Source organism: Ictidomys tridecemlineatus, chromosome 1, assembly GCF_052094955.1.
Source record: "Ictidomys tridecemlineatus isolate mIctTri1 chromosome 1, mIctTri1.hap1, whole genome shotgun sequence".
NCBI classification, from domain to species: Eukaryota; Metazoa; Chordata; class Mammalia; order Rodentia; family Sciuridae; genus Ictidomys; species Ictidomys tridecemlineatus.
Window position 1 is genome coordinate 215,898,206 of NC_135477.1, and position 21,000 is coordinate 215,919,205.

At 40.8% G+C, this 21,000-nt stretch overlaps 1 long non-coding RNA gene across 11 annotated transcripts in view; it reads right to left on the reverse strand.

Annotated features, from left to right (window-relative positions):
• LOC110597590 (uncharacterized) overlaps positions 1-21,000 on the reverse strand; it is a 149,266-nt gene that overhangs the window by 38,450 nt on the left and 89,816 nt on the right. For 9 of the 11 annotated variants that reach the window (XR_002483331.3, XR_013423415.1, XR_005727964.2 and 6 more), the window contains 3 exons: positions 11,816-11,959; positions 8,125-8,235; positions 5,774-5,887 (listed from right to left, as the gene is read on the reverse strand). This is a non-coding gene — a long non-coding RNA (uncharacterized LOC110597590). Of the gene's footprint in view, positions 1-5,773; positions 5,888-8,124; positions 8,236-11,815; positions 11,960-16,198; positions 17,776-21,000 lie in introns of those variants that run through there. The other 2 variants (XR_013423428.1, XR_013423434.1) reach the window with 2 other exon arrangements.

Sequence of the window (21,000 nt, forward strand, 5' to 3'; positions counted from 1 at the left end):
TTGATAATTTCTTATAAGAATCCATCTACATGTACTCCATGTGCTCGTAATTTTCTCTTAAATGCACTTTAGTGGATTAATGAATAAACAGAGGTACATCTTTACAAAGGATATTATTCAGTTATAAAAAGGAACAGACTTAGATGAACCTCAAAGATGTGTTAAGTGAAAAGAACCAGTCTCTAAAGGTGACACACTGTATGATTCTATACATGTGATATTCTTGACAAGACAAAACTGTGGTGGTGGAGAACGTGTCAGTGGTGCCATTGGTCTGGGTAGGGTGAAGGGTAGGATGACAAAGGGAAAGCACAAGGGACCTTGTTGGGGTGATAGATCTGCCCTGAATCCTCACGGTGGTGGTGGTGGTGGTCACATAAATCAGTACATGGGTTAAAACACACAGATTTTTGAAACAGAATCTTACTAAGTTGCCAAGCATTTTGCAAAGTTGCTGAGGTTGGCCTTGACAAATGTAACTTCTGTGAAAGCTGGAATAGGTATCGTTTTCATTTTGTGAAGGAAAAGACAAAGACTGCATTTTGTGGAGGTTAAGAGATTGGCTAAAGCCAAGCAGCTGGGGAAAATGCACAGGTGGGGACCCCGAATTTCTGGTTTGTGCTCTTTGATCACTCATTCATCCATTCCTCTAAACACGTTTATTGAGTGCCTATTATATGACAGGGACTACGGTCTCCAATGGTTCAAATTCCATCTGATAGAAAATAAAGAGACACATGCAGAGATCTCCAGAACAAGGTGTTGTGTGATAAAGGCCCTGGGTGTGGTAAGAAAAATAAGTGACACTAGGATTACACTAGTTTTCAACAACAGATCCGGGAAGACCCCTAGAAGAGATGAGCTTTGATCTGGTTATTGAAAGTGGGAGAGAATTTTGAAAACTTGACATTGGGGGAGAGACATGGTCCAAATAAATACAAAGTCTGTGTGGTGGCTGGTCTCCCAGATAGCCCCTAATAACAGTTGCTTCTTGGTATTCATGTCCGATGGGGTTTATTTCCACTTTGAATCAAGGCTGTGCTATGTGAGACTATGGCAGAGGTGACAGTGACATGTGACTTACATGTTTTCTCTTGAGTCATTCATTGTGGGAGAAGTCAACCACCACGTCATGGGGTCTCTCTCAAGCTGCACTGTGGAGAGGTCTACTTGCAGAGGAACTGAGCCCTCCTGCCTACAGCCAGCATTGACTTGATATCCACATGAGTGAGCCACCTTGGGAGTGAGCCCTCCAGGCTCAGTTTTCAGATGACTACAGATCTCAGAAGATATCTCACTGCATCCCCATGAGAAGCCCCAAGCCCAAATCATTCAACCAAGTTGCTACCCAAATTCCTGGCCCACAGAAACCACAAGAGATGACTAATTATTGCACTTTCAAGCCACTGAGTTTTGGGGTGATTTTTACATAGCATTAGGTAACAATGAAATAGGTGAGTCAACTTGCAGGAAAAAAAGCAAACATAAGACAAGCTCAAAAGACAGACTTCTCAGACCAGGAAGGTGAAGTTTCCAGCAAACTGAGTATGAGATAGAAAAGACACAAACAGAGGCAATGGCAGGAAGATTGAGAAAAGTAGACAGGGGGAAAGGTGTCTTGGAGAAAGAATTCCCCAAATACCCTGGAGTTATATTTCTGAACAATTAGTGGTTATTTCTACTAACATTAATGATTCTGCTAATAGCATTCCAAATATCCTAGGTATTGCAGAGCGAGTGGTTTCCTTTATACCTTACCTTTTGTGCTGCCAAATATGGGATAGTCACTCACCATACTCATTTCCCTTTCTCCCCAGACACAACACTAAATCACATTTTCAACTTCCTTTCCTGCTGGTATGTTTGTGCGGTTGCACTCTGGAATATAAGCAGCAGTGGTGTACAGCCCATAAAACCTCCCACAGGATCCTTTACCCTGTCTCTTCACCCTTGTGCCCACTCCCTGCAGGGAATGGGAGGGTCTCAAGGCTGGAAGATCAACAAGGTAAAAGACCATGAATCCCCAAATTATCTCACAGAATGTCCCCTGCAAAGTAGCTGCATTCAGCAATTATGTGAACAAGAAATAAATATTTATTGTGTGAAAAAAAATACATAACTGGAGTTATTGGGACAGTACAAAGCAAGTGTAGAGGAAAATGAGATGGAACAAAGAGTGAGCCCAGCACACGCACATGTACGTGAGGTACCGGGTAGTTTTGTGAGAGAGAAGCCACAGCATTATGATCTAGGAGACAAGGCAAAAACGAAAACGTGACCAGTGACATGATTCACAGAGGCCATGAAATTTTTAAAAAGGAAGAAAGGAAAAAGTTGGACTTTTTTCCAACTTTTGGGGAAAAAACAAGTGTGACTATTTCCAATAATGAAATTAAATACAAGTTTCCTCATTGAGTCCTCATAAAAGGACTCAGCATAATATAGTGATGTCCTATAAAAAAATCCTGGCAGCTAATACAACAAGTTCTATAATTCCATTTCTTATTATATCCTTCAATGAAGGATAAAATAAGTGATAAAACAACATAATAAAATCATGGGGAGAAACACAATACTTTGTGGCTGAATTAGTTCTCCGTTAGTCCGATTGTACCTAATAGCAAATGTAAATAAATTGTGAATCTCTAAGATAATCCACCTCAATGAGTAATAGATGTTTGGCAAGTATATTTCGGTTAATTGATTCACTAGCAATTAGGTATATTTTTGAGGGTGGGAAAATGAGTGGGAAAGGAGGTCCAAATGTCCTGAGGTGAGTGCCCTGTGCCTCTACATTACCTGTCTAACCCCATCTGGCTACTTGGGGCTCCAGGGTCTTTCATCAGTTCATGTGTGTTACTGTATTTTCTCTCAGTGCATTTTCCCAGGGCAGTGTAATTAGGAACACTGACTAGAGAATAAGGGAGGAAGAATAATAGAGTATAAGTACAATTGTAAAAAGTCATTATGATATGCTTTCAAAGCCAGTAATTACCACTCTTGCTTATCATGCAAATCACTATTAGTATTTTTATTTAAACTACAACTGTGTTTTGTTACTTGACACAAAAGCTTTTGAGAAAGACCTAACATCTGCCCACAATTGGATTCCTTTCCAAGCATTCCTTGGAAGAAGAGGAAAAGGACAAGTACGTCAAGAGGGTAATTTAAAGCTTGTAGTTAAAACTTTGTAAAGGACCCATTGTGAGGGGGGAAAAGCCCAAGAGAATGAATTATGAAATATGCACAATAATTTCTGGTTGTCCCTTTAAAGCAAATCTAGAGATTTGTCTCTAAAATGAGAAGCTTCAAAACTGGTCTTTTACAAAACTAAAAAGGTTATATAACATCCTGGGAAATCAAGGGTCTTTTGAAGAACAGTCAAGAATTGAGAATGGCTGGCTGGGGAAAGGAAGATGGAAGTCAACAGAGGAGATCTCTGGTCCCAGAGACGTGGAAGACTGACTTAGTAACAGTGGTTGGTGAATATTGCCAGTTTTACTGAGCATTGGAAGAAAAGTAGAGAAACCTGTTCATGGGTGGCTGGTGGAAATTGTATTGTAGTAGTAGCTTGTCATCTTTGGATACAGGATGTGGCAGGAGGAGGATGACTGGAATTAAATGCATTTAAAATAGGAGTTGTTCACCGTGGATAGTGATCGCCATTTAGATTCCCCTAGAGTCAGGCAAACTAGCTGTGGATCTGACAACAAGATAGATAAATTGTTATCCTGACAACTCAAAATCTGGCAAGAGCTGGAGAATTCCAGTGGTCATGACAGAAACAGGTCAGGCTCGAATTGAGCCAGAGCTAAGTAACAAATATTTCTAGTACTTTTATGCAAAACACTACTCAACCTTTCCCCTTTGAGTTCAGTGAAGCTTAGAAACAATACGAGAAACAGTATTTATATGACTTTGGAGGGATTTGGGAGGGCCACAAGCATGCCTGAAATCAGAAGAATCAATGGGTAAAGGTGGATTTCTGTCAGTATTCTTTTAACTGCTGCTGTAATCTCAGACTTCAGGTTCTCCCTTCAGAGTGACATAAACCTAATCACCTTTCCCAGCCTTGGAAATATTTCTCCTCCTTCAGACTCCAAGGTGACTTCTACCTCCATCTACTAAGCTGTTCTCTTCACTCCTAAGACAATACTAAATGCTTCTTGCCCCATAGTTACGGCAGACACCTGCATTGCCTACTCAGCATTCATTCCATCTTTTTTTCTTAGACAAAACTCCAAATTTACTCGGCAAATCATCCTTTTCCACCTGGCTATATGCTTCTCTGGAAGTCAGGGCAATCCCATTCCTCTTGTGAGTTCTTGCTTAGGAATAAGCCTGTTCTACTGTTCTATGCACTAAGATGGGAGGAAGAATCCGCTGGGGAATTAAAGGAAAGGATTCTCAGCTTTGAAGAAGAGATACATGGGGGAAAGGAGTCACTCTGTCATGGCTGTGTGTGCTTCATACTGGGATACCAGCCCTGCAAGGGTACAAGTCTAGGAAATGTCAACTGAATAACAATAGCAGAGTAAAAAGATTGAAAGAACGAGCATCTTTGATGCCATCAGTGCCACTGAATCAGCCAACTGGAGCTCTCTACTCTAGGACTTTAAATAGTCTCATTGTTTAAGCAATTTTTTTAAGAGAGAGAGAGAGAGAATTTTTTAATATTTATTTTTTAGTTTTCAGTGGACACAACATCTTTATTTTATTTGTATGTGGTGCTGAGGATCAAACCCAGCGCCCCGGGGAATGCCAGATGAGTGCATTACTGCTTGAGCCACGTCCCCAGCCCTTGTTTAAGCTATTTTGACTTGAGCTTTCTACTACTTGCAGCTGGAATTATGATAACTGATAAAATACGGATTTGTATACTTATACTCATTGTATACCACAGTAAACATATTTGTTATTACCCACAGAACTTGCAGTATACCAGGAGTCAATGAATGGTGGCTCCCTAAAGAGAGAAATGCATGGGTAAAAACAAAGATGTGCTACATCTTAACCCTAGCTGCATTCCCTGGCTCTGCCAATTGCATCAATATCTACCCAGGTGTGTAAGCCAGAACTCACTTCTAGATTTCTCCCTGGTTCTCTCTTCTCCTAGCCAATCCATCTTCATGTTCTATTCATTCTGCCTTCTGGACACTTTCTAAATTCACTTATTTTTATCTCCCTTACCATTTTGTTTGAAGCTACTGTTTCTTAATTGTACCACTACTACAGTAACCTCTATCTAGCTTCCTAGACTTTTAAAAATCTGTTCTATGTACTGCAATCCAAGGGAATCTTTTCAAAATTCTAAATTCCCCCACTTCCCCTTCCATATTTGATGAAAGGATAAAGAAGATTATTCTGAGATTCATTAGGTGCCCATAGGCTTGCATGGTCTGTGCCTTTTAGTCTACCTCTTGCCCTTGCAGCTCTAGCAGGACAAGCCTGCAATTGATTTCTTGAATGTTCTTTGCTTTGCTTGTGTTCTGTATGCTTAGCAGAGTCTTCCCACCAGAACCCCTACCTAATCACGTTGTCTGTGTATTTCATTCTCCATTTTCCAGCTCAGTCTTGCCTTTCCCAGTTGGCTGGCTCTCCCTGCTGTACCCTTTGCTAATGCTGTGTCCTTCTCAGCTGAAATGACCATCCAAACTGGTACACTTGACAGCGGCTGGGAGTACTATTAATAATTACACTGGAACAATATATATGTAAACAGATATTGTCCTGGGCTGACAGAATGTTTGGTTATCCTTTTCTTAATACTTACCATGTTGTAATTTTTGTTCATTAGTTTATTCATTAGCATCTGCTTCCCCCACATCTCTATGTGGGCAGGGCGGTGTCTTTCTTTCAGCTCACCATCATAATCTCCATGCCAAGTCTGTTCAACAAAAGACAAAAATAATTGTTGGAAGAATATAAGAATGAATGAATACAATAACTCAATTCACATTTTTCTTCTCTATTATTTTTTTCCTTAGACTAGTATTGATTATAATGCTATGCAATATTCTGACTCCTAGTTTGTTTGTTTGTTTTTTTTTTGATATCTGATCATTTGGCGCAGAATTGCTTTATAAGTGACTAATGTAGTGAGCAGGTATCTATGAACGCCTATGATGTGCTAAGCATAATTCTAGGGATTCAAGGGATAAAACAGCAGACAAGACACAGTTCCTGCCCTTGAGAAATTCACAGTCCCATAAGAGAGATACCTGAAGTCTACTAGGACTCTAGATCCATCCATTTCTGTCCCATGAGTAGCCAATCAGGGAATGTTGTGGACCTGAAAGAAACTGTGACTTTTTCTCATTTCTTTCTCAGCTTTGTCATTTTCCCTAGTTCATTTCCAAGATCAGTGCCCTGATGTTTCCCATTTCTTAGTAAAAAGTTCCAGGAAACATTTTAATACTTTGTCATAATTTCAGATTATGTTAATATATTTAAAATGATATTAGTGAATATGAACTTACAAGACATAAATGGAAATATCAAGGTGCCTGAACTTAAGAGCTATAGGCACAGGATATGACCACAAAACTTTCCCCATGCGTGGTTTATCAAATTCAGTAATAACTAATTGTATGGGTTTTGATACACAATCAGGCCAGATATGAGGCCAGGGGTCCTGTGAGACACTGAATGGAGACCTCGCACCCCTTCCTGAAACTATAATGTTCAAAGGGATATGGCATCAGTAATTAGGGACATGGAAAAAAAAGGATCTGCCCACCTTCAGAGGGAAAAGATGAATTTGGTGTTTTAGATCACAGAAAAGGAAAAAAAATCTACTTCTAACGAAATGAAAATCACAGGTCTTGGCCTCGTGTTGTGTCAAAGTTTTAAAATGCATACTTCTATAATGGTTTAGGAACTGTCAAAATGAGAAATTCACATAAAAATTAATCCTGGGACAATTATATCACTGGAATACCCAGTGGCAGTGAACAGAAAAGCCATTCTGAATGACACTTCCACAGCCTCTTAGAACAGGACTTCTACAGGAAGTTTCCCATTGAAGATGACCTGTGATCCAAGAGACAGGCAAAAACAGAAGGACAGGAACCCAGAAATCTGTGATAATAGAAGTTTTATCTGGAAAAGATGATGTCTTGAGCAGAATCTTCTGGAAACAGATTCTAAGATGGAAATTTGCATGTCAGAGATTTTCTGGAGAATGCTATAGGGAACACCTTTGAAGAAATTAAAGAAGTAGGATGAGTCAGGAGAAGATTCAGTGATACAGTCTCAACAGATGCCCCAGCTTAGTCTGCAGGGATCTCTGGAGCTAAGATGGCTCTTAAGAATGACCCCCATCAGGCTAGGCCTTTATGCCCCAATATCAGTCATTATAACACACTGATCCATGGGAAGAAGTCATAAACTTGAGAAAGATAGTCTTTTGGGCCAAAAACCATTTCCAGAGAGATCCAGAATTGGCCATGAGCAGCCAATGCACATGGCAGCAGGGAAATAGGGGCCCTGGTCCTGAAAATGTGGGTGGGTGGGAGGTGAGGACTCTGAGCAGGACAGAAGAGCATCCTCTATGTCTGCTCCCTTTGGCAGCTCATTTCCATTTACTTTTGTGTTTTGTAACTTGTCCCATCTAGGAAGAGCATCACCAGTTCTCTGCTTGTTCTCAATTCCCGATGAACCCTATGTATGTAAACACAATGGAGAAAGTTAACAATTCCCGCTGCCTCAACTAGTTTCAAGAGCACAGCTAAATTTCATCATCTCTTTCCTATATCACCCAATCTAGACTCTCTTCACTTTTAGCAAGTATATCTCATGGTCTTAAGCCGCTTAACTGGTAGGAACTGTGAAGATCTAAGCCTCTGATCACCATGCCCTTTGGAGGCGGTGTTGATGGTACCTATCCATTAACCATCCAAATTAGGCGGCAGAGTAACAAGACACGTCCCAATGGTTCATTGGAGTGTCAGACATATTATTCCTTTTCTTCACTATGTAATGCAGTTGGATCTCCTCCTGAAGATCAGTGTAATATTACCCTCTTCAGGGAGGTGTATCTTCCCTTTCCTGCTGGCTTCTTGAGATGAGGACCCCTGAGAAGCCTGGTGATAGCCATAGTTCAGAGTAAAATGGGATTCTTACCATGTCCTCCAGTGGAGCCTTCCACCCTCTGAGAACCAGAACTTCTATTATAGAGCCTCTAGTTTCCAGGACAGGAGGCACAAATTTCACAAGCAGATTCCTGTGAGTAATCTAAGATAAAAAGAAAACAGGAAAGAGTCGTTAAGAGACAGGTTGATTAGAAAGTGAAAGTTCAGCACATATGTAATATGAAATATTTATTTGTGATTGAACACTGCAAAAAAGGTAAGGGATAAGAAACAAGCAAAGTAAAAATATGGCATGTTAAAACCAGAAAATGATGGAAATAAAATCCAATGTAGACAATCACAATAAATATAAATGGACTAACATTCAAGTCAGAGATGCTCTGACTGGGTTTTAAAATTCACTTGTATAAAAGATATATATCTAAAACATAATGGCATGGAAGACTTAATTAAAGCATGAAAAAACTTAAAAGGCAAATTCTCACCAAAAGAAAACCATTGTGTTATCCTTAACAAACAAATTATTTTATAAGGCAAAACATCATTTTATGACTAAAGAAGATCATTAAGAAAATATTTTCCAAGGTCAGGCACAGTTGTACCCATCTGTAATCCCAGTGGCTTGGGACGCTGAGGCAGGAGGATCTCAAGCTCAAAGCTAGCCTCAGCAATGGCTCAGTGAGACCCTTTCTCTAAATAAAATACAAAATAGGGCTGGGAATGTGGCTCAGTGGTTGAGTAACCCTGAGTTCAATCCTTGGTACTCCAGCTCCCCCAAAAAAATATTTACTAGGAATATGTATAGTTTTAAATCTATATGCACTTAACAGCATAGACTCAAAATATATAAATTCAGGGGTTGGTAGCAACTCATCAAATTGCTACCTCTTACGTGAATTTTGTCTTTTCACAGGCTTGCTACTTCGTGGGGGAAAAAAAGATTAAAGAGTGGTTGTTGGATCAATGTAATCTTTATTCAGAAGCAAGGTTAATTTATAAATATACTCTGCAAAGTGAATAAATAGATCTTTTTATCTTGTTAAGTTTGTTTTCCAAGTACAGCTGTGTTTATAAAGTTGATTTCTTTGCTTACTGAATCTAGGAAGTAAATTCAGTAAATGGATTGTGGAATTGAGCTGAACTTTCATAAAGAAATACAAAACCTCTGCCAGTTGTCAAAGGTTCATGCACTATGGTGTACTTTCTAGGTAAATTTCCTTTAAAACCAAAATACTTTTTAAGAACTTTTTATTGGCTGACAGTTCTGTAACAGAGCCAAATTCTGGAAAGAAAGAGGGGTGTTTTCTTTTTGGTTTGTTTTTATTTTCTCTTTTGTTTTTTTGCTGAACCAGGAAGTTATTTCTTTAATTAAAGTAAATGTGACTGGCATGGCCTAAGCAATCACACTCTCAATCAGACAGGTCTTCCCCGTGGATTAAAATTCTAACAGAGCATATAACTCTAGTTTTCAATGTCTATTTGCCAAGCCAGACAATTCTCTCCTGGATGCAGATTCTTCCCCTTCTTTATGTCTCTGTGATTTTCCCACACATTGTTACTTTTCCTTTCTCAAATGAAAGCGAGATGGAATAAATTAATCAGAGCTTAAATCAAGCAGGATTTCCTAACTGGTAAAGCTGTGACAGGATGAAGGGGTAGAAAGAGATGGGTGGGAGGGAGAGAGAGAATGGGAGAGAGAACGTAGGACGGAGGCTTTCTGCAGGGGAAGTAGCCTTGGGAAGGGGGTGATAGATAGGCTCTTGATGGCCTTGCTACAGGGGAGATTTGGCTGCTAAATTTGACCTTGCTCCGAAGTAATTGATGAGACGTAGCATTATCATCAGAATGATGGTAATGAGCTATAGATGCAGGCTCTCTGCCTGTGGAGATTACAGACAAAATAGACTGTAAGGCAAAACGCATTATTCAGGCTAAAGAGACTCATTACAGAAATTCCTGTTAGGAAAGCTTTGGTGGAGTTATTTGATTACCATAGCTCAGTTCCACATCTGAAGAGCGGAAAAATCCAATGGGGAAAAAAAAATGTATGTCCTAAAGTGGACTCGGTGGTGACGTCGGTGCCCCAAGTCTCTTGTCCTGTCATCATCGGGAGCTGGATTTCACTCTTCCCTCAAAATCAGGTTCAACATTAGGCTCATTACCAGGCCCTATCTTAGCTACACTGCCGGTGCTGCTTTTCTTATATTTGAAAATGCCAAATATTCTTCTAGTTGTGATTTGGGGATAAAGGAACTTCATTTCTACTTTCTTTGCATTCTTTTTTAAGAATTTTCCTTTGAAGAAGATTCTTGGGTTTTTAGTCACAATCATTTCATTTTGCAGTGAAGGCATCTCATTTCTGATCTGTCATTTGTCTTGTTAAATGAGATTTCAGTCATGCACATTTGAAAAATTCTGTTTCTGGAATTTTGGTTTACCCTTGCAAATGTTCTCACTGAATCTGGACACAATTTTTCATTGTTCTCTCTCTCTCTCTCTCTCTCTCTCTCTCTCTCTCTCTCTCTCTGTCTCTCTCTCTCTCTGTTTGGCAGCCACCTTTCTATGGGTGTCTACATTTTATTGATTTATGGTAATAGATGACCAGCCTTTTCTCTTCTGTCATTTACAGGTTGACCTCCTTAGTTGAGGTTTTTCTAAAACAGGCACACAAAGCGTAAGCACAGGTAACCTTGTAAATTCAAAGGCTGGTTCCACTGAGTTAAAATTCTATACCATCCAGGTGCTGGATCTTGACACAAATGGAAATTTTAACTTGCAGCTTAGTGCTTCCTGCCTCACACTGTGAATGGTTGCAACAAATCTGAGTTTATGAACCTAAGTTGGTGACATCTTTCCTTTTAGGCCAGTGGCCTTTAAACTGTGATGTGCATCCAAATAATGCAGCAAGCTGATTAAAAATGCAGAGTTTTGGACCCTCACCCTAGACATTGATTCCGGAGTTTGAGGGAGCTAGCGTGTACATTTTCAAAAGCTCTCTGAGGGTGATTCTGATGCAGATCATACTTCAACCTCCATGAAAGAGACTTAGAATGAGAACAGCAGCACCAGTCAGCTGGACCTTGACAGCTGACAAGAGCTGGCCTGGCTCTGACAGCTGGGCCCTGTGTTTTCCTGGTGGACATAGACAATTTCACAGAACATCAGCATCAAACAAGGCCGCTCTGACCATGAAGAATCAAGACAAAAATCAAGACCACTCACTCTCAGTCTGAACTGAGGAGAAAAACAAGAAACAAAATATCAAACATCGCCCTCTCTCAGCAAAGATGAGGGACTAATGTTACTTCCCCAATTATAGTTCTGTCTTTGTTCTATCCTGGCCTCCCTGCAGATAGTGTCTACTGAGGTACCCTATCATAGAATTGCTCCTCACGTCGTCAACTCAGAGCAAAGCCCTGCTTCCTAAACCTGCTCCAAGATCACTGAACCCAAGTCCCATCCTACAATGAATCTTTTCTAATACAATCTTGCTGAGATACCTCCATTCTTCCCCATGGTATGCTCTCTCTTTTGCTGAAATAGAGAACACACCTAACTAGCTCAATGACAGGTGGAGACATTGACAAGTCTCATCAGCCAGACTAGTGCTTTCCATTCCTCCTCTGTCCCTAGGTGTGCTGGCTGTAGCTATGAAACCACTCAAGGATCTTACCATTCCTGGGTATTGCTTTTCTGTGCTGTGGAAATGTATGGGTACTTACTCTATCAGTCATGATCCACATAGGACAGTACACACAATGTGGGTCATCAAATCAAGTTCAGGGTAATTTGAAAAGTCTTTGTCAATAACAGATGATGAAGCACCAGCGTCTAGCAACAGCAGGGAGCTGTCACTACCTCTAGGCCTGAAAGAACAAGAGCAAGGAGAGGTTACCAACGACCAAAGAGAGCCACAAAGAGGGCCACCCAACAGGAGCTGTGGCCTTCAGAACAGGCATGTGGCCCCTGCTCACTGACTGGCCAGCAAGGCCGGGGCAGGGGAACAAATGCCCTGATCATACTCTTCTTCCTTCTTTTGATGTCCTGTCCAATAGCTCTGTGGAAGACAAATGAAGTTGGAGGGTGTGGTGAACTTGTATAATTCTTTTTATCTCAGCATTTATTTTGAATACAGGTCTAACTTTCTTGTGCCAGAAACCTCCCCATTGACACAGTTTTCATTTCTTCACCTCCTCTCAGGTCCTCAGTGTGCTTGATCCAGATGTCTGCCTTATACAATAGCCTCCTGGGGACCATCCCACTATGGGACATCTGGATACGACCTACTTGACTTGCTCTATTGACCCTCACCCCACATGGACTGTGCAGATATGCCACAGCGACCACCTCTTGGTCACAGCATGACTCCATGGAACTTATTCTGGCTTGCTCTAAACCCACCAATCAGAACTCCCCAAGGAAAAACTGCTTTCGTAATGCCCCAGACCCCAATAAAGGCCCATAGGTCTGCTCCCACCACTAGTGGCTGAGCACTCATGTCCAGAATGGCCCCCACCTTCTGCTTGGCCCTGGGAGGCATACTGCCCTTTTCTCTCTGGAATCTGTAAGTAATGAAACTGCTTCTGTTGCTTCCTGGGTTTTCTTGAGCAGGCTCTGCTGCATCTGACCTGACTGGCACATTTGAACCTAGCTTCTCTCCAGGTCAGTGCTCCCCTAGAGTGTGGTTCGCTCGGTCGGAATAAGCTGGACACATATCAGACAAGAGCCACAAGGGCGTCTGCCAGCATAAACAAGTTTCCCGTAAGAGGGATCCCCTCATCACAAGTCAGGCGCTTAGGTGTCAGGCCGACTGCCAGGACAAAGAAGTAGCCTAGGAAAGGTACACTGGGAACCTCCACTTCTTCTGGAACCCCTCTGTTTCATAGGTGCTCTACGGAGAAAGTCTCAAGACCAAATTAGAGGAAAACACAACAGAGGGCCAGAGAGTCCATTATGCAGTTTATGAGATCAGCTTCCAGAGACGCAGAGCAGGTGGAACCTGAGGGGCAAATGCAGAAGAAGCAGGGCACTTACCAAGAGTCCTTGTTGTGTATTCGTAAACCTGTTTATAACACCTGCCCTGTAGATACTACTGTTATTAGGTATTTTACGAATCCACAAGACTAAAGTATAAAACAAAGAGTCCTTGCTCCTAACTAAACAAAGTGAATGCTTGACTGAATAGCACCAACAATATCAGTAGACCAATGTTCGTGATTGCTGCATGCCAGGTATTGCTTTCAGCACTTTACATCTATTGTATTAGTTTCCTATTGCTGCTGTTAACAATTCTCATAAACTTAGTTGCCTAAAAGAAAACAAATTTTTTCTCTTACTGTTCTGAAGGTAAAAAAAATCCAAAATAAGGACTTATAAGGACTAAAAAATCTTATAAGGACTAAAATCAAGGTGTTAGCAGGGCTGCATGCCTTCAGGAGGCCACCAAGGAGAATGTTTCCTGCCTTTTCCGTATTCTAGAGGCTGCCCACCTCCCACGGCACCTGTCTCTTTCCAGAAATTGCCTTTCCAACCTCTGCTTCATCCTACGTCCTTCTTGATTGTCACTCTCCTGCTTCCCTCTTTCACTTAAAAGAATTCTTGGGACAACACCAGAAAAATACACCTATGATACTGCACCTTGTAATCTCTTATCTCCAAATATTAACTAATCAAACCTGCAAATTCTGTTTTCCAGGTAAGGTGACAGAGTCACAGCTTCCAAGACTAGGGTGAGTATTTTCTAAAGACAAGGACATTCTCCTATGTAACGACAATCTATCTATCAAAATTAGTAAACACGTGTTGGAGTTACTACCATCTCACCTTCAGATCCCATTCAACCTTTAACCATTGGCCCCAGTTTGCCTTTTGTAGTGAAAGAATCCAGTTCCAAATGCATAGATTGTCACTAGATGTCACTTCTCTTTAGTCTACTTCTGTCCGGAAGAGGTCCTCCATCTCTTCTTGACTTCCATGGCCTGGACCATTTTGATAACTGATAGCTAGTTATTTTGTAGAATGTCCCTTAATTTGAATTTGTCTTCTGTTTCCTCATTCTTTTATTCAAAAATTTCATACAAGCAAAGTGAGGGCTGTGATCCTTTCCATGCATTGTGTCAGGTGTCACATAATTTTTATTTATCTCATGTTAAGTAAATATTCAACTCAGATCACTTCATTAAGGTGGAATCACAAAAACTTTTTCTATAGAGCTATGACTTTTTCCTTCATTGTTAATAATTAATAAATAATTTGTGAGGAGATGTTTTGAAACTATGTACATATCCTGTTCCTCATCAAATTTCAATCCATTTTTATTATCTCCATAATGATTTTATTCATGAGATGTAATTTAGTAATATAATCATTTTGGTGCTTAAACTGCCATCAGTTTTGCAGTAGGATCCCTCTAAGCTGGCTGCATGTGGCTGCTTCACTCTATAAGTTCTTCCTTTCTTCTGGGCCACAAGAAGATGCTTCAGGCTCATGTTGTGCTTTCCATACCCCAAACTATTTCTTTCCTTTTTCTTTTCAATTAATTATTTGGACCAAACCATTTCTCTAAAGAGTCTTGACTCCTTTAGAAACCAAGATGAGGCACCAGCTACCCTTGGCACTATTAATTCTTCAGGTGGACGAAGCTAAAAAACATATATTATATCTATATTTCTCTATTTATATCAAGAATCGTGGCCAAACTGGTACCTTCAATTCCAAACCAATGCCCTGAAGTTTATTCTAGTTTTCCAGATCGTGGAAGGAGACATCATTTTGCCTACTCCACCTATGAACTCCTCATGTGTTTAATCCCTATATTCACCTGAGGATTTAGATTTTTAAAAATTGCCAGCCTGATGTTCCATCATCCCCACACACTACAGTGTGCATTTCAAATAGCTCAGGGTGGGCTGGGGAGTTTCTTTGTAGTCTACTTGCAAATTTTTAGTAAGTTTGTGATTGTTTCAAAACATTGATAGGTTTATATTAAAAAAAAAAAAACACTCTTTGGATCAACAGACTATGAAGTGCAATAGCATCCATAGTGCTCCTAGTAGTCTGGATGAGAAGAAGGTGCTGTAGTTTGGATGTTGAATGTTCCCTGAATGTCCACGTGTTAAAGGCTTGGTCCCCAGGGTGGTACTATTGGGGAGGTGGTGGAACCTTTAGGATGTGGGACCATGGGAGGTCCTCAGACAATTAGGGATTTGCCCTGGAAGGGGATTGTGAGACCCCAGCTTCTTCCTCTTCTTCTTTTGCTTCCAGCCATGTAATAATCACTTTGCTCTGCCTCATGCTCCTTCACATTGCCACCAGCATAGAACAGCAAGTCTACCGGATCATGGACCAAAACCTCCAAAATCGTGAGCCAAAATAAACCTGTTCTCCTTATAAGTTGATTATCTCAGGTATTTTATCATAGTAGTGGAAAACTGACTAGTACAAGTGCTGACCGTTTTCCAAATCAGAGAAAAAAAAGAGAAAAGGAAAAACAGAATTTTAATCTCAGAAGGATCAGAGCTCAGAAAGGTGATTCCTGTGGCCTTACCACCCTAATATGGTGGTTCCGAATTGCAGTTTTCAACTGGTCACCTCATCTGTCATTTACATATGGACATCCAACAGCAATCCAGACTGGGGCTTCACTCAGAAGTTGGAGGGACCTGATTAGCCAAGCAGCCATCTCAGCTGTGAAACAGCCTAGCAATATGGCAGAACACCTTGGCCCAATGTAATGACTGTATGAAACGCTTAGGTCTTCTTCAGCCCACTCAGTGAGAGAAAAACAAATAAGTGTGATGATGCATTTGGATCTTAGGGATTCTCCTGTCTGAGTCCCCTACTTTATAAAGAAACCAAAAGAGAAAGTGGTTCAAGGTTTGAAAAATTTCACAGCCATTGAGTGACAGGACTCAGAAACCCTCCCATTCCCATCTCACCTTTGATGGCATTCCAGAATTGACTTTTGTGCATGACTCTGGCAAGATAGCAATACACTTTTTGCAGTGGAAGACCTCTTTGTTCCAGGTTATTAGGGCCAGAAGGAGTTTGGCTTATTAATAAAGTCAGTCAACATAGGGAAGTCATAAAAGGTGATATATAAATACCTTAAATGTTTTGTTGGATTGACGGGTTTTCTTTTGGATGTGATCTTTGTCATTTCTGCTTAAAGCTCAGCTCTGACTCTTCCTGTTTCTTTAAAAAGAGTGAGAAGTTAAAGATACTTGTCAAACAATATGAGTGCATAAATATTCTGGATTTATTTTTTTTTTCTGTTCCTCCTTTAGAATTGTCTTATCCTCATTTTATGGAATGTGTGACTGTGTCTCAGTTGCACTTTCTGCAAAATGAGATGTTACAGGCTGTGTTTTCTCTGCTCCAACCCAAGAATTAGCCAGTTCTCCAAATCTTGGCTCCTTTTAGTGGGGAACGGTATTAAAAACTGACATTGGACATAGGTGTACTGATCACTGTTGGATTGCTGCTGTCCCCTCATCCTCGAGGCAAACAGACCTAAGCAATGTCTGTTCCTATGTATTTCTCTATTTATATATTTTGAAAACCGTGAGTCATACTGATGTCTCTAACTCCAAATCAGCCCACAAAGTTTGTTCTTACTTCTTCCTGTTCCATATTTGTAACTCCCTTTTCCAACCACAAATAAACTGGCTTATATTATCCTTAACAGATTTACTTATTTGATCAACACTCCTGTAGGAAACCAATTCATTTCCTCTACCATCCCCTTGTCTTGTGAGCTCGATCACCCACATCCAGCCACCTCTCTTGGTGGGCAATCTCCAAACTGTAAGTGGGCTCTGACACTCCATGCTGGGTCACCTTCACATAGAATGCCCACTCCATTCTGCTTTGATTCCAGCTCAACATGTTACACGGTCTCCTTCTCCTTGGACATCTTCCTCAATCTGTTCGGGCTTCTATTCCCCACACTGAGCCAATTCCTTGCATGCACACATGGATTGCCTTGCTTAGGCTCTGGCACCCTAAGTCAGGCAGACCTGGTACTCTCTATACAAGCCTCAGTCCATTCAGGCTCTGGCATCTCTGGTACCCTCTCTGTGCCAACATAGCTCCCCTGCTACTTTTGGAGTAGATACCAACCTGATCCTTTACCTCCTGAAGATATTAGGACTGAATGTTCAGGAAGGAAAGGGGACAGGAGCATAAGTGCTCCGTCTTTGTCTATAGTATCTTCTCTGACACAATGAAGACCATCAATAGAGCAAATAAACAGAATAAAATGTTAGCACTCTCCCACTGATGTCTCACATCCTGACCTATAACATGCAGAGAGAACTATTTCCATATTTATTCATCCACAAAAGTGGTCATTGCCAAAAGACAGAATTTATTCAATCCAAACACTCTCAGCATCCAGATTGTTGTTAAGATAACCAGTCAATACTGTCTTTTTTTATTTCTTTTCACTCCATTCCTTCAGTGCAAAAGCCTTACCTAATTCATCTCACAGTATTTAGCTCTGTATGTATTTTTGATAAACATAAAGAGCTGGCACACATTGTACACTTCATACAGCAGAAGAGTGAGACAGACATGCATTCAAATCACTCTAATTTACCAGCTGTGTGAATTTGGCCAACTTAGTAACCTTCATCTGCCTCAGTTTCTTTAACTGTAAAATGGGTGGCAATAACTACCGTTCAGATTGTCATAAGAGTTAAAGATTACACACACACACACACACACACACACACACACACACACACATACACACACACCATATAGTAAAATGTTCTCTAAATGTCCATTATTATCACTTCTGCATCCTTGGCAAAGCCTCGTGTGTATGCGCACGCATGCATACAAGCATGCACATCTATGTGTCTACCTGCTTCTCTGTTCATTTTTTTCCTTCAAAACCTGAGACCCCAAGGAAAATTTCTGGCATATAAAAACTGATCAATAACAACAGTTCTAAAGACCCAGAGAATTAGCTTAATTTCTCATTGAACTTTAAATAAATTTATCACCTTCTCAGAAGTCTTTGGCTGCAGGAGCATATTCTCTGCTCTTCCCTGATAGATTTTCATCATGGCAGTTTCAGGACTGTCCTCAGATCTTCAGCATGATCCCAATGTGCTCTCATTACAGCCAGGGCAAGGGAAGGCAGGAGCATCATTTCTGAATATCTGCCTTCAATTACCAAGAAGATGCCCTGCCACCTACTCTTGGGAAAGTCCTTCCTTTCTCCAGTTGGTTTGCCTCACTACTCTCAACCCCGCATTACGGGATTCCCTGTTCCCACCATGTTTCGAAGACCATTCCAAGAGAAGTAGAACCATAAGAGTTGTAAAGAATTTATTGGTCCTTTCTGCCCCAGTTAGTTGGAAAAAAATCTATATTTGCTGCTGTATAAAACTATTCTGTGGCATCCTGCATTTCAGCCTTGTCTTTGAACCACTTCTGCTGAAATAATACTTTTCCTTGGTTATTTTATTGTAATTTTATAGTGTAGAACGCTTCCTCTGATTATACCAAAGCCTCGTGCAGAGTGAAGTATAGCACCTCTCTTGCATGATGAGATGGAAATTGTTATCCTTGCCCCCATGACACCAGAGTAAAATGGGAAACTGCACTTGTCTAATCATGAGAGTCTGGACCATGGAAGAGGAGGATAGAACTGTTTCCTTTTTAGGGGGTTTAATTAAAATCATTACTTAAAAATAAGCATCGTGACGACATCATGATTGAGCTATTTTCAAAGGGTGGAACACCTATGAGAATTCCCGGTTCCATGAGAAAGCATCTCTTGGTTTATGCATGTATGTTTGCTGGTTTCAAAACATTAAAAAGAAATCTGTCAGTCTTCTGGAAATGGCGGCACTGATTATTTCACGTGGTTTAAAAGTGAAAAGGATATCAAAATAACTTCATATTTTACAATAATTTAGAGGGTCATTATAAGACATTCTCTTTTACTCAGCAAGAATTAAATAACCACATCTATGCTTTTTATTGCTGATTTCTACGATTAAAGCAAGTACATATAAGCTGAGCTGATTGCAATATAAAGAATTATTCTCTTGGGTCCTACTTGTATCCATTCTCTTTCTACATTTAAGAAAACCCATTCATCAATGACTCTGCAGTAGCACCAGGACTTAGCATGCGCATATTATCTTCTCATATTCCCTTGCAGTCTTCCAAAATCACGCGTGTGCATGTGGGTATGTATACACCCGCCCACACTCACAAACATATGCATGCAAGCACTTATAATGGCATCCAAACATATTTACCCATAATTATATTCTAGGCACTTTCTCAAACACAGATATTTTTGCATTCATTTGTGGAACCTGCGAAGAATCCATGCTAATGTTTGGAGTCTTAAAGCAAACTGTAATCTTATAAACAGCGAGGTGAACCTCAGAGGCAGGAGTCTTTTGATATGCAGCATAAGTGAAATGCTGCATAATATAAAATGATGGCGCTATTAATCCTACGGCACTGGTGGTGCCCAGCCCCCCCTCACTATTGATACCAACACCATTGTCTCTGGCTTTAAACTTCATCAGTATGCAAACGGAGTGTCACTATGATGGGTGGTAACTTGGTTGGATGCACTTTCTACATTTCTGGCAAATGAGTATAATTATTTTCAGAGCTGCGGGCAACTCATGCATGTTTTATCCCCCATCTGGACCGGCACGGTACACAATAGTGATAAAAGATGATGTTCCCCCTTGGATGTTCACAGGCCATCATCGACACAGTCCTGATGAAATGGCCATGTATCCCCTAGCAGTTCTATATCTGCCACAGCTTGACAACAAAATTATTTCCCCATAGTACTAAAACACTTCAAATATTCAAGCCCTCTGTGCATATATTTGTGTTTTGAAGCATTCAGCGTTAACATAATGTGGTAATTTATAAACTGACAAATTAACTATGCAGAAATCACAGAGAGGCCTTATGAGGTCTGCAAAGCAGCAGAAAAGAAAGCAGAAGCTTTTTGCGCTCTGTAATAATAATAATCCTATCAACTGTCGCAGATTGCCCGGCCTCCCATTGTTACAACCCAGCCGCTCGATCCAGAGCTTGCTTACTGTAGGTGATTCCGCCTGCCCGCCCACCAGAGGTGCCTGCCTCAGACAACGCCAGCAGGGAGACTGGCTGTGGCTGCAGAGGGCCATCCCTCTCCAGGTCTGGGGTTAACAGGCGAAAGGGCACCAGGGCACCAGTAAAAAATAAATAAATAAAATAATGCAAGTTGCCCCCATTGATCATTTAGGAGCAGAAAGGGAAGGGACATGTAGAACGGAATCCGGGGGATGCAAGATTTGCCTTCTAGACAGGAAGTGCATTTAGGACTGGCAAAAGCAATTGCAGCAAAACTGAGATCATGCACATGAAAGGAGGATCAGCCTTCTTTGTTTTGTGGTTATAAAATCATTTTAATGATTAAAATCCATCATCTTGCTAGCCCACTCTAGCAAATGCTGGCGATCCTTACAGGCCCACCATTGATCCTCAGGCAGACAACTAAAAAGAGGCTGCATTCATCACAGGACGCAAAAGAGCGCATCTTCACTTTTATTGTTTTAGCTTAATTCTCTTTCAGATGAATTAAAGACTAATTTTGCTAGACCAAGGGGAGAGTCTGTGCATCTTCTGCTGCCCCCATCTGTTTAGCATGTGGATTCTTAGAAGGCTGGAGTAATTTTTTGAGGCAAGCAAGTATTTACAAATTCTTTATGAAAACACCGAACATTCCTTCATGATATGCCAAGCCAGCTCTGCTTCCTTCCTCCCCCTCTGCACCCTGTTCTCCACTTACCTCCCCCAATCACCCCACCCACCCACACAGGCACACTTGCTATCTTGCAGATTCACACATGCATGCTACACACACACACACACA